We start from the raw sequence: 13,109 nt of genomic DNA on the forward strand, positions 1-13,109 counted from the left end.
TTATGGCTCCAACATATAAACTTTAATAACAGATACTTACATAAATTACATTTATTCTGTAAAAAATTCTTAATAAAAATTAAATGCAAAAAAAACATATTTTTTAACAATAGAAAAACACGCCTTCCGCGGGATTTGAACTCGCGACGCAAGGCATGAAACAAAACAGATTCATCACTTAAGCTACCACAAGATCACGACGATGGTGAACTTAAGTTGTGTAGTATTTTTTGTGAAAACATAAACAAGAGTTATTCGTCAGAAAAAAAACCTACATTTAGACAAACAACAACAATGGTACGTGCGAAATGTAACGGTTCACATTCTTTGGAATTTTGCTTTTCAGATAGGTTACTTCACTTAAATGCAATAGAATAAAAAATTTGAACTGATGTGTGAAATATCGTAATGTGGGTATTTCAAACTAAAAAAATGTTTCTATTTAACAACAATATAAATAAGTATAAAAAGGAATTAGTTTTAATACAACATTTTAACATATTTATAATAAAATATAATAAATAAAATATTTTTTGGAATAAAGATATATATAATTATAAATATAAATACGGAATTATGAAAATAAAAATATATAACTATAATGGAAAAAATAAATATAAATAAAATTTTTTTTTTGAATATATACAAATAAAAAAATTAACGTACATTTGTTAGCATAAATAAGTATAGTAAAAATAACTTACCTCCTACCTACGCTAATATGCAACCCACTGCATGAGAGGTTCTTTAATCAATAAAATGTCCGTTACCAATTTTATTTTGATTATCAACGTTGACAACAGCAAAAATGATCTCATACTGTTCGGCACTGTTAATAACTTTAAGCCAACGCCTGCACACTGGAGCAGTGGCCGAGTCGGTTGAGTGGCTCCGCAGAAATCTGTTGGGTCGTAGGTTCGAATCCCGGCACGGGAATTTTGTTTTATTACTTTTTTAGACGTAGAACATTTAAAGAAATTAAAAATAAAATAAGAACTTTAGCGATAAAACATAAAAGAGGAAATGTTGAAGAAAAATATTGGTGAAGCATGCATGTGTATGTCCCATGGAATTTTTTAAGGTCGATCCGCGCAGGTTTTATAGGCTTTGCACAGTGGTTCAATCTGTTAGGACCTTATTATTATTAAGGATGGGTCCAATTTGGGTCTCTGAAACGGTTTTGGACTATAACCAATATATGGGCTGAAAGTGCTCGGAGAGACCTTTCATTTAAGCCTAGTTTGATCCGCGCAGGTTTTATAGGCTTTGCACAGTGGTTCAATCTGTTAGGACCTTATTATTATTAAGGATGGGTCCAATTTGGGTCTCTGAAGCGGTTTTGGACTATAACCTATATATGGGCTGAAAGTGCTCGGAGAGACCTTTAATTTAAGCCTAGTTTGATCCGCGCAGGTTTTATAGGCTTTGCACAGCGGTTCAATCTGTTAGGACCTTATTATTATTAAGGATGGGTCCAATTTAGGTCTCTGAAACGGTTTTGGACTATAACCTATATATGGGCTGAAAGTGCTCGGAGAGACCTTTCATTTAAGCCTAGTTTGATCCGCGCAGGTTTTATAGGCTTTGCACAGTGGTTCAATCTGTTAGGACCTTATTATTATTAAGGATGGGTCCAATTTGGGTCTCTGAAACGGTTTTGGACTATAACCTATATATGGGCTGAAAGTGCTCGGAGAGACCTTTCATTTAAGCCTAGTTTGATCCGCGCAGGTTTTATAGGCTTTGCACAGTGGTTCAATCTGTTAGGACCTTATTATTATTAAGGATGGGTCCAATTTGGGTCTCTGAAACGGTTTTGGACTATAACCTATATATGGGCTGAAAGTGCTCGGAGAGACCTTTCATTTAAGCCTAGTTTGATCCGCGTAGGTTTTATAGGCTTTGCACAGTGGTTCAATCTGTTAGGACCTTATTATTATTAAGGATGGGTCCAATTTGGGTCTCTGAAACGGTTTTGGACTATAACCTATATATGGGCTGAAAGTGCTCGGAGAGACCTTTCATTTAAGCCTAGTTTGATCCGCGCAGGTTTTATAGGCTTTGCACAGTGGTTCAATCTGTTAGGACCTTATTATTATTAAGGATGGGTCCAATTTGGGTCTCTGAAACGGTTTTGGACTATAACCTATATATGGGCTGAAAGTGCTCGGAGAGACCTTTCATTTAAGCCTAGTTTGATCCGCGCAGGTTTTATAGGCTTTGCACAGTGGTTCAATCTGTTAGGACCTTATTATTATTAAGGATGGGTCCAATTTGGGTCTCTGAAACGGTTTTGGACTATAACCTATATATGGGCTGAAAGTGCTCGGAGAGACCTTTCATTTAAGCCTAGTTTGATCCGCGCAGGTTTTATAGGCTTTGCACAGTGGTTCAATCTGTTAGGACCTTATTATTATTAAGGATGGGTCCAATTTGGGTCTCTGAAACGGTTTTGGACTATAACCTATATATGGGCTGAAAGTGCTCGGAGAGACCTTTCATTTAAGCCTAGTTTGATCCGCGCAGGTTTTATAGGCTTTGCACAGTGGTTCAATCTGTTAGGACCTTATTATTATTAAGGATGGGTCCAATTTGGGTCTCTGAAACGGTTTTGGACTATAACCAATATATGGGCTGAAAGTGCTCGGAGAGACCTTTCATTTAAGCCTAGTTTGATCCGCGCAGGATTTATAGGCTTTGCACAGTGGTTCAATCTGTTAGGACCTTATTATTATTAAGGATGGGTCCAATTTGGGTCTCTGAAACGGTTTTGGACTATAACCTATATATGGGCTGAAAGTGCTCGGAGAGACCTTTCATTTAAGCCTAGTTTGATCCGCGCAGGTTTTATAGGCTTTGCACAGTGGTTCAATCTGTTAGGACCTTATTATTATTAAGGATGGGTCCAATTTGGGTCTCTGAAACGGTTTTGGACTATAACCTATATATGGGCTGAAAGTGCTCGGAGAGACCTTTCATTTAAGCCTAGTTTGATCCGCGCAGGTTTTATAGGCTTTGCACAGTGGTTCAATCTGTTAGGACCTTATTATTATTAAGGATGGGTCCAATTTGGGTCTCTGAAACGGTTTTGGACTATAACCTATATATGGGCTGAAAGTGCTCGGAGAGACCTTTCATTTAAGCCTAGTTTGATCCGCGCAGGTTTTATAGGCTTTGTACAGTGGTTCAATCTGTTAGGACCTTATTATTATTAAGGATGGGTCCAATTTGGGTCTCTGAAACGGTTTTGGACTATAACCTATATATGGGCTGAAAGTGCTCGGAGAGACCTTTCATTTAAGCCTAGTTTGATCCGCGCAGGTTTTATAGGCTTTGCACAGTGGTTCAATCTGTTAGGACCTTATTATTATTAAGGATGGGTCCAATTTGGGTCTCTGAAACGGTTTTGGACTATAACCTATATATGGGCTGAAAGTGCTCGGAGAGACCTTTCATTTAAGCCTAGTTTGATCCGCGCAGGTTTTATAGGCTTTGCACAGTGGTTCAATCTGTTAGGACCTTATTATTATTAAGGATGGGTCCAATTTGGGTCTCTGAAACGGTTTTGGACTATAACCTATATATGGGCTGAAAGTGCTCGGAGAGACCTTTCATTTAAGCCTAGTTTGATCCGCGCAGGTTTTATAGGCTTTGCACAGTGGTTCAATCTGTTAGGACCTTATTATTATTAAGGATGGGTCCAATTTGGGTTTCTGAAACGGTTTTGGACTATAACCTATATATGGGCTGAAAGTGCTCGGAGAGACCTTTCATTTAAGCCTAGTTTGATCCGCGCAGGTTTTATAGGCTTTGCACAGTGGTTCAATCTGTTAGGACCTTATTATTATTAAGGATGGGTCCAATTTGGGTCTCTGAAACGGTTTTGGACTATAACCTATATGGGCTGAAAGTGCTCGGAGAGACCTTTCATTTAAGCCTAGTTTGATCCGCGCAGGTTTTATAGGCTTTGCACAGTGGTTCAATCTGTTAGGACCTTATTATTATTAAGGATGGGTCCAATTTGGGTCTCTGAAACGGTTTTGGACTATAACCTATATATGGGCTGAAAGTGCTCGGAGAGACCTTTCATTTAAGCCTAGTTTGATCCGCGCAGGTTTTATAGGCTTTGCACAGTGGTTCAATCTGTTAGGACCTTATTATTATTAAGGATGGGTCCAATTTGGGTCTCTGAAACGGTTTTGGACTATAACCTATATATGGGCTGAAAGTGCTCGGAGAGACCTTTCATTTAAGCCTAGTTTGATCCGCGTAGGTTTTATAGGCTTTGCACAGTGGTTCAATCTGTTAGGACCTTATTATTATTAAGGATGGGTCCAATTTGGGTCTCTGAAACGGTTTTGGACTATAACCTATATATGGGCTGAAAGTGCTCGGAGAGACCTTTCATTTAAGCCTAGTTTGATCCGCGCAGGTTTTATAGGCTTTGCACAGTGGTTCAATCTGTTAGGACCTTATTATTATTAAGGATGGGTCCAATTTGGGTCTCTGAAACGGTTTTGGACTATAACCTATATATGGGCTGAAAGTGCTCGGAGAGACCTTTCATTTAAGCCTAGTTTGATCCGCGCAGGTTTTATAGGCTTTGCACAGTGGTTCAATCTGTTAGGACCTTATTATTATTAAGGATGGGTCCAATTTGGGTCTCTGAAACGGTTTTGGACTATAACCTATATATGGGCTGAAAGTGCTCGGAGAGACCTTTCATTTAAGCCTAGTTTGATCCGCGCAGGTTTTATAGGCTTTGCACAGTGGTTCAATCTGTTAGGACCTTATTATTATTAAGGATGGGTCCAATTTGGGTCTCTGAAACGGTTTTGGACTATAACCTATATATGGGCTGAAAGTGCTCGGAGAGACCTTTCATTTAAGCCTAGTTTGATCCGCGCAGGTTTTATAGGCTTTGCACAGTGGTTCAATCTGTTAGGACCTTATTATTATTAAGGATGGGTCCAATTTGGGTCTCTGAAACGGTTTTGGACTATAACCAATATATGGGCTGAAAGTGCTCGGAGAGACCTTTCATTTAAGCCTAGTTTGATCCGCGCAGGATTTATAGGCTTTGCACAGTGGTTCAATCTGTTATGACCTTATTATTATTAAGGATGGGTCCAATTTGGGTCTCTGAAACGGTTTTGGACTATAACCTATATATGGGCTGAAAGTGCTCGGAGAGACCTTTCATTTAAGCCTAGTTTGATCCGCGCAGGTTTTATAGGCTTTGCACAGTGGTTCAATCTGTTAGGACCTTATTATTATTAAGGATGGGTCCAATTTGGGTCTCTGAAACGGTTTTGGACTATAACCTATATATGGGCTGAAAGTGCTCGGAGAGACCTTTCATTTAAGCCTAGTTTGATCCGCGCAGGTTTTATAGGCTTTGCACAGTGGTTCAATCTGTTAGGACCTTATTATTATTAAGGATGGGTCCAATTTGTGTCTCTGAAACGGTTTTGGACTATAACCTATATATGGGCTGAAAGTGCTCGGAGAGACCTTTCATTTAAGCCTAGTTTGATCCGCGCAGGTTTTATAGGCTTTGCACAGTGGTCCATTCCGTTTTTTTTACATCATAATAAAGATATGAGCCAATTCGGGTGTCTGAAACGGTTTGTTCTATAGTTGGTGCTGCATATTATTTATTTTATCTGTATTCAAGCTATTTTTATTACCGAAGTAATAAGTTTTAATATAATAATTAACAAATAATTATATATTTCAAAATTTTCTTTTTTACTCAGTCTTTAACAAAGCTCTGTTAAGTCCTTAACAGAGCTCTGTTAAGTAACTGTGTCTGTTAACATCCAATTTAACTTTCCAATTTATCTTCACACCCATCCTATGCAGGCCCACGTCGTCGTATAAGCACTCGGTATTCTTAAGATTTTAACAGAATTTTTAACGGATTTTATTTTTTGGAAATTGCCAAATTTGTACCAAATGGTGGAGGGTATTAAAAGTTCGGCCCGGCCGAACTTACAGCTTTTTTACTTGTTCTAAATATAAATCGACTTTTAAAATGTTAAAGTCTCTGATAGAGAAAAAGTCTTTTCGAGCGTGTAATTAAATATAATCCACAAATATGTCGTGCACTCCTTTGGACAGTTTTATCAGAGTATCTGCTGCCTTCGTCAAATTCGTATAATATATTCGGGCAATGAAGCAAGAATAGAGTATGCTCTATTTGGAAACGTCTGAGGACACAACTAAAGACATGCTCGAATCGGCTGATCACAAATATGAGGTTATGTATCAGGAGTACATGAAATGTTTAACGGATTTGAATGTTCAGCTGTTGGAATTGCGAGGTTCTAGGAAATCTTTGAACTCTTTTCGTTGTAGTTCAGTAGTTTCACTCATGCAGCATCCCTGTAATACTGCTGGAGAATTGCAGTCTTCCGATGTAGCTTCAGAGATAACGAACTCTTCTACACATACTTCTAAGCAAGTAGGTGGAACTAGCTCCCCAGTATCAAATATTGGGAATCCTAGTATTCGTCAGAGTTTTATTGATCCTCCTAATAATGTCAGCGTTCATAATCTAGCACTACCTCCTTCTGATACAGATGTTTTCGAAGGAGATTTTTATACCCTCCACCATAACATGGAGGGTATATTAACTTTGTCATTCCGTTTGTAACTCCTCGAAATACTCATGTCAGACCCAACAAAGAATATATATTCTTGATCAGCGTAAAATTCTAAGTCGATTTAGCGATGTCCGTCTGTCTGTCTGTTGTAATCACGCTATCTTTCGAATGAATTGAGATAGATGGCTAAAATTTTGCACACATGTTTATTTTTCCAGTAGGCAGGTTAAGTTCGTAAATGGGCCATGTAGGTCATATAGCCGCATTTATAACGGTACCTCCCTATATTCGGTATTTTGATGATTTTAGCGACATTATTCACCGGAATTGTTTCAAATTTGGTATTTGAAGTTCCAAATGGATAAGATAGAAAATTGTCCGTGGGGGTCCAGGTCTTCGTATAGGCCCCGTATATCAGTTCCTCCCTATATTCGGTATTTTGACGATTTTAGGTACAATACCCACCGAAATTGTTTGAGATGTGGTATTTGATGTTCGTAATGGATGCTACAGCCTGTGACAGAAAATTGTCTATGCTGGTCCAGGTCTTCGCATAGCTCCAATATAACGGCACTTCCTTATATACGATATTTTGATGATTTTAGCTACATTATTCACCGTTTATTTCAAATTTCGAATTTGAATGTGGTATTGGCTTATGACAAACAATGTCTATGTATGTCCACGTCGTATAGACCCCAATATAACGGCTATTTCTTAAGGATTTAATTTTTTGAAAATTTCCAAAATCCTTGCAAATGGTGGAGGGTATTAAAAGTTCGGCCCGGCCGAACATACAGCATTTTAACTTGTTAATCTTGGCCTCCATTTAGAGATTTTTTTAGTGCGGTATAAATAAACAATTCGCGTTTGAGCGATATAGAGCGCCTGTGTCATATCGTGCGCAAAACTAGCGTAGAAGCTCGAGAAATTGTATCGAAATTTCCATTAACCCACCGCAGCTTCTGTCTGGTATGGAATGCTTTAAAATGTAATTATGACAATCCGCGGTTGCTTGTCCACAATCAGTTGAAATTGCCTTTCGCTTTGCTCGTTCTTCGAAAACGAATCTAGTTCAGGTTTGAAAACAGTACAACGCGGGATTAATGGCTGTTTGTCAGCGATCATTCTTGGTATTTTTATGTCTTCAGCGGTTACCGAAAATCTCGCAAACCTTGTGGGAGCAAAGTGTTAAGAACAAATCGACTATTTCACTTTGGAAAGATTTAGATAGTTTTTTGACTCTGAGAATTCAAACTCTAATGTGTCTCTATGATATGAGGGGAAGTAAACCGGGAACCAAATCTGTCGTAAAAAAGGTCTAAGCGCATATTACAAAATCGGATTCAGGGAGAATCCCTGAGTCTCCACAGAAAAATGATTGTATTCTTTGCCCGAAACATAACTATCAACTTTTTGAATGTCCTCGATTTAAAAATATGTCGATTTCCACAATATTCTCTTTGGTTTACCGTCGTCGCCTATGTGTCAATTGGTTGCGAAAGAGACACGAAGTGAAAACTTGCGTTGTTGTTGTTGAAGCAGTAGTACATGAATGTGTTTGGGTTCTGCTAATCTGGTTCTAGCTCCAGGTTTAGAAATTCGGCTACTTTAATGGGCAGAGATCTTCTGGAGTAAGTTGGGTAGTTTTGGCTGTGCAATTAAGCGTATTGTGCGGGCCTGTATCACACGCCGGGCAGGCGTCACGCATATCTTCACCATTTCGTCCACAATACGAATTGAGACGACTACACCATCCTGAACTTAATTTCGCCAAAACTACCCTGGTCTGTCTAGGCAGCTGACGTTCTTCAGCTGCAATGGATGGGGGTGAACTCCGAGGACGGCATTCATTTAATAGTTGCTAATAGCATTTGCGACTGCATCGGTATGAATGCCACTCAGACCTGCCTAATAGGCTTCTTGATCTAGAGGTTCTCTCTTATAGCGCTGGACCTCCCTCTCTAGATTATGTATGTCCTTCCTGACATGCCTGGGTGGGGGAGATTTATCCACCATATGATGGTTGGGATAACTCTCACGGTAACACCCAAGCAGGTACTGCAACGGAAGCATATGATTATGCTGACGTAAGGGAAGGACTTTCGCCTCCTCATGTAGATGGTCCACTGGTGTCATGAGAAGGCACCCTGTCGCTAGTATTCGACCTTTCGCGTTATAAGAGGTCAACAAGGTTTCTTTGTCCGACTAGCGCCTTGAGGACCTTGTTCCTACTTTTCATCTTGTCGCAGATAGCTGTGGCTTGCGTGGACGACTTGAACATACCGTCGAACGTGAACCCTAGAATCTTGGGGTAGTTCGTGGTCGGTATTAGATTCTCCTCGACCTGCACATTCAGCTGTGTTCTCATCTCCGCAAACCATGCGGTAAAGAGTGTGGCCGTTGATTTCGTGGCGGATATTTTCATATTCCTCGCGTGGAAGTATGCGGCAAGCTCCGCGAGATAGAGGTTCAACCTTTCACATATGTCATCGACCACTGAGCCCGACGCCATGATCGTACAATCATCCGCATACGTTACGATCTCAATGCCGTCTGGAGGGCGAGGAATTCCGGAAAGGTAGAGGTTAAACAGTTCTGTAGATATCACCCCACCTTGGGGAACTCCCTGTTTCACTCTACGAGCTTTGGACTTCTTGTTCCGGAATTCCACGTACGACTGGCGTCCACACATATAGTTGATTATCCAACGTTTCAAACTTGGCCGGAGAGTAGTTCTTTGCACATCCTCAAATAGTATGGCATGATTGACCGTATCAAATGCCTTTGATAGGTCAAGGTCTACCAACACTGTTCTGTCACACGGCCTGTTCTGGTTCAGTCCTCTACTGAAATGGAAAACGTGTAATGCTGTTGTGGTACGAAATCCGTGCTAGTGGTTGGCAACTGTATAGATTCCTCTAATGCTGGGGAGGAGTAAAGCCTCAAGAGTCTTCGCTACTGGCGCCAAAGGCGAAATCGGCCTGTACAATTCCTATTTACTGGCATCCTTGCCTGGCTTCAGTAGCGGGACCACCCGGCCCATTTCCAGGTTTCGGGCACTATGTGGGTGGATAGCGACAAATTGAGAACTTTCGTTAAGTACTCGACTCCCGGCGTATACAGCTGCTTCAACATTACCATTGAGATTCCGCCCGGGCCCAACGCTTTGGATGACTTGGGGTTACGGATGACATTTGCAACATCACCCATCGTAAACTGTGGTGGTTACTCCTCGGCGGGAAGATATCTGATACGACGTAGTACTCTTCGCTTCGCCCTGTCGCTCTTTAGGTGCTCGACAAATTGTCGGTTACAAAACTCCGCGCACCTCTTCGGATCAGTCACCGTTACGTCGTTAAAAGTGACTGAGGTCCTATCATCTTTTTCCTAGGGTTCGAGAGCGACTTAACCGTTACCCACAGCTTACTCATATCGGTTCCAATTCAGATGGTCTAGCCACTTTTTCCTCTTATGCTCCTGTACCAACCGGTTGACTTCCAATGTCAAATCACTCATTCTAGGATCAGTAGGGTTGGTACGACGGGGATCATCACGCTCGTTTGCTAATCCCGCTGCCTCTGCTGGGAAGTTTTGTCTTATCTCGGGTATTCGACCAGCAGGTATATAGCGAGCGGCTGCAGCTTTGATGATGTTTCGGAAAATCCTTTCTGCTACCCGAACATCAGAAGAGTTGGGCAGTTCTCTGAAGCGGCGGTTGGTGAATTCTTTGAACTCTGGCCAGTGAGCTTTCCCATGGTTATGAAAGTGTGGCGTTCAGAGGTTATGAAATCGGGCGACCTGCTTATGGAGACGATTATCGGGAGATGGTTTGAGCCAAGAGAAATGACGGGTTGCCAAGTCACGTCATTTATCAGACCGGGAGACACTATGGTTAAGTCTGGCGAACTGTGACACTCTCCTCTTATTCGGGTGGGGGTATCCTTGTTAACCGTGCAGAATGTGGAGCAGTCAATCTGCTCTGCCAGCGTTGATCCCCTCTGGTCATTACCTAGAACAGAATGCCACAACTCATGGTGGGCATTAAAATCCCCTAGTACAAGGCTGTTATTGCCTACCAACAATGGGCTAATATCAGGCAAATAACGCGGTTCACAGCTATTAATCGGCGGGATATACGCATTAAGCAACTCTATCTCGGCAGTTCCACACTTGACTGCTACCCCCATACATTCCATGCATGGGTCACTACAGACTAGCTCAATCGAGATAGGTCTGTACTGAACAGAATGGTGTAACAGGAACGCTAATCCCCCACTTCCACTTCTGGTGCGATCCTTCCTTAGTACGTTGTAACCAAAACAACGTTGTAGGCTGCAATTTTCATTCAGCTTGGTTTCCTGCACCGCTGCGAAGGTGCGAAAAGGTAATATTGTTTACCAAAATCCGTTTTATTTATTATCAATAAAGCCTTTGCTTTTGCCTCTTTATTATATATTAAACTAACCTTGCTATTGTGTTTTTATTTATTCTATTTTGTTACATTGGTTTGCTTTGTATATTCCCCCTTTTCCCGCATTGGCGTAAACACTGATTAAATAATGATAATTTCTAATAATGATAATTTCTTATGGGAGTCATTTACGAATTAGAGCAAATAGATTACATGGTAAAGCCCTGTGACAAAATATTCCACCACCTTAGGAACGTATTTTGATTAAAGGATTTGCGTGAAAGGAAAAAATACTCGGCCTCTCTCTTTCAAGAATCATATGTGTTTAATTTAGAATAATATCTTAGCTTTTCTTGTGGAAACATTCATTGTGATTGAAACTTCATCTACCATTATACTCGTTACAATCTGCATATTCCTTTTTGTTACAACAGTGAATTTTCAAAATGCAGATTCTAACGAGTGGCGCCAACGTCACTTTTCAATGTTATGATTGCGCTCCACTTGTCTCTTGACTACCAACTAAAGCAGGTAATCTATATTCTTTATACACTTTGTTAACCCTTATTTCTCTCAATAAAGCAACTGCCTTTATTTTACATTCTATAATTAAAACGTTCGTGTTTTATTTATTTGATTTAATTTCACACAATCTCGGCGTAACATTTGGTCCTATCGAACCTGGATGAGAAAATTGGAATCTAATTATTTCGTTTTTATGCCCTCCACCATACATAGTATGGAGGGTATATTAAGTTCGTCATTCCGTTTGTAACTCATCGAAATAATCAATTTAGACCCAACAAAGTATATATATTCTTGATCACCGTAAAATTCTAAGACGATTTAGCCCTGTCCGTCCGTCTGTTGTAATCACGCTACAGTCTAAACGAATTAAGATAGGAAGCTAAAATTTTGCACAGATCTCTCTTTTGTCTGCAGGCAGGTCAAGTTCGAAGATGGGCTATATCGGTCCACGATATCGTATAGCCCCCATATAACGGTACCCTCCGATATTCGGTATTTTGAAGATGTTAGCCACATTTTTCAATGAAATTGTCTGAAAATTCACACAAGAAGTTCCTTGTGAATACTTTACCCCCTGAGAGAATTGTTTATATAGGTCCACTATATCGTATATCCCCCATATAACGGTACCCCCGATATTCGGTATTTTGATAACTTTACCCACATTTTCAACGGAATTGTCTGGAAATCCACATAAGCAGTTCTTTGTGGGTACTTTATATCTCAGCAGAGAATTATCTATATAGGTACACGATATCGTATATCCCCCATATAACGGTATCCCCCGATATTCGGTATTTTGATGATTTTACCCACATTTTTATTGTTATTGATTGTAGAAAATAGATTTTAAAGAATTTAAAATCAATAATAAATATTAATATCAATATCATATCACTCTAGTGTTCGTTCTTATTTGAAAAGAATAACAAACGAAAAACACCACCACCAAACTCCAAAAAAAAATCACTGCATCATATTCTTTATTATTTCACTAATCAAGCATACATAATTATGAATACATATATACGCTTGTAACATACGTACATTTGCCGTCGATCGTTTGGTTAATGTTTGTGCATACAAACGCTAGGCAGCCGTCGCTCGCCTTGTCATACATATATACGTTGATTTTTTATTTTCCTCTTTGTTACGTGTGCGCTACACCATTCGGTTCGGTCGATAGTGGTTAGTTAATACTTTCGTACAAAGTTGAAAAAATTGTAATATATGGTAATGGTGTATGTGTGTACAATTTATATCAATTTTGGAAATTAGAAAATAACGTGCACCCTACAATCCGCATTGGTCGTTTAGTTTGTCGGTTCCTATGAATAATATTTTTATTACATTATTTAACACGAAATTTAATATTTTTTGATTATTTTTGAAATTTTTCATATATATATAATTTTTTTATTTAAAATTTGTATATATTCCCATTATGATTGTCGGGATATTTTTGGGATTTTTCTGAAATATTGCTTTGTGCCATTTTAAAATTTTTGATTGGTTTTTGGAAAATATTGATTTTTGCATTTTTACCAATTTTTTTCGAA

This window comes from Musca domestica, unplaced genomic scaffold, assembly GCF_030504385.1.
Source record: "Musca domestica strain aabys unplaced genomic scaffold, Musca_domestica.polishedcontigs.V.1.1 5, whole genome shotgun sequence".
Classification (NCBI taxonomy): Eukaryota; Metazoa; Arthropoda; class Insecta; order Diptera; family Muscidae; genus Musca; species Musca domestica.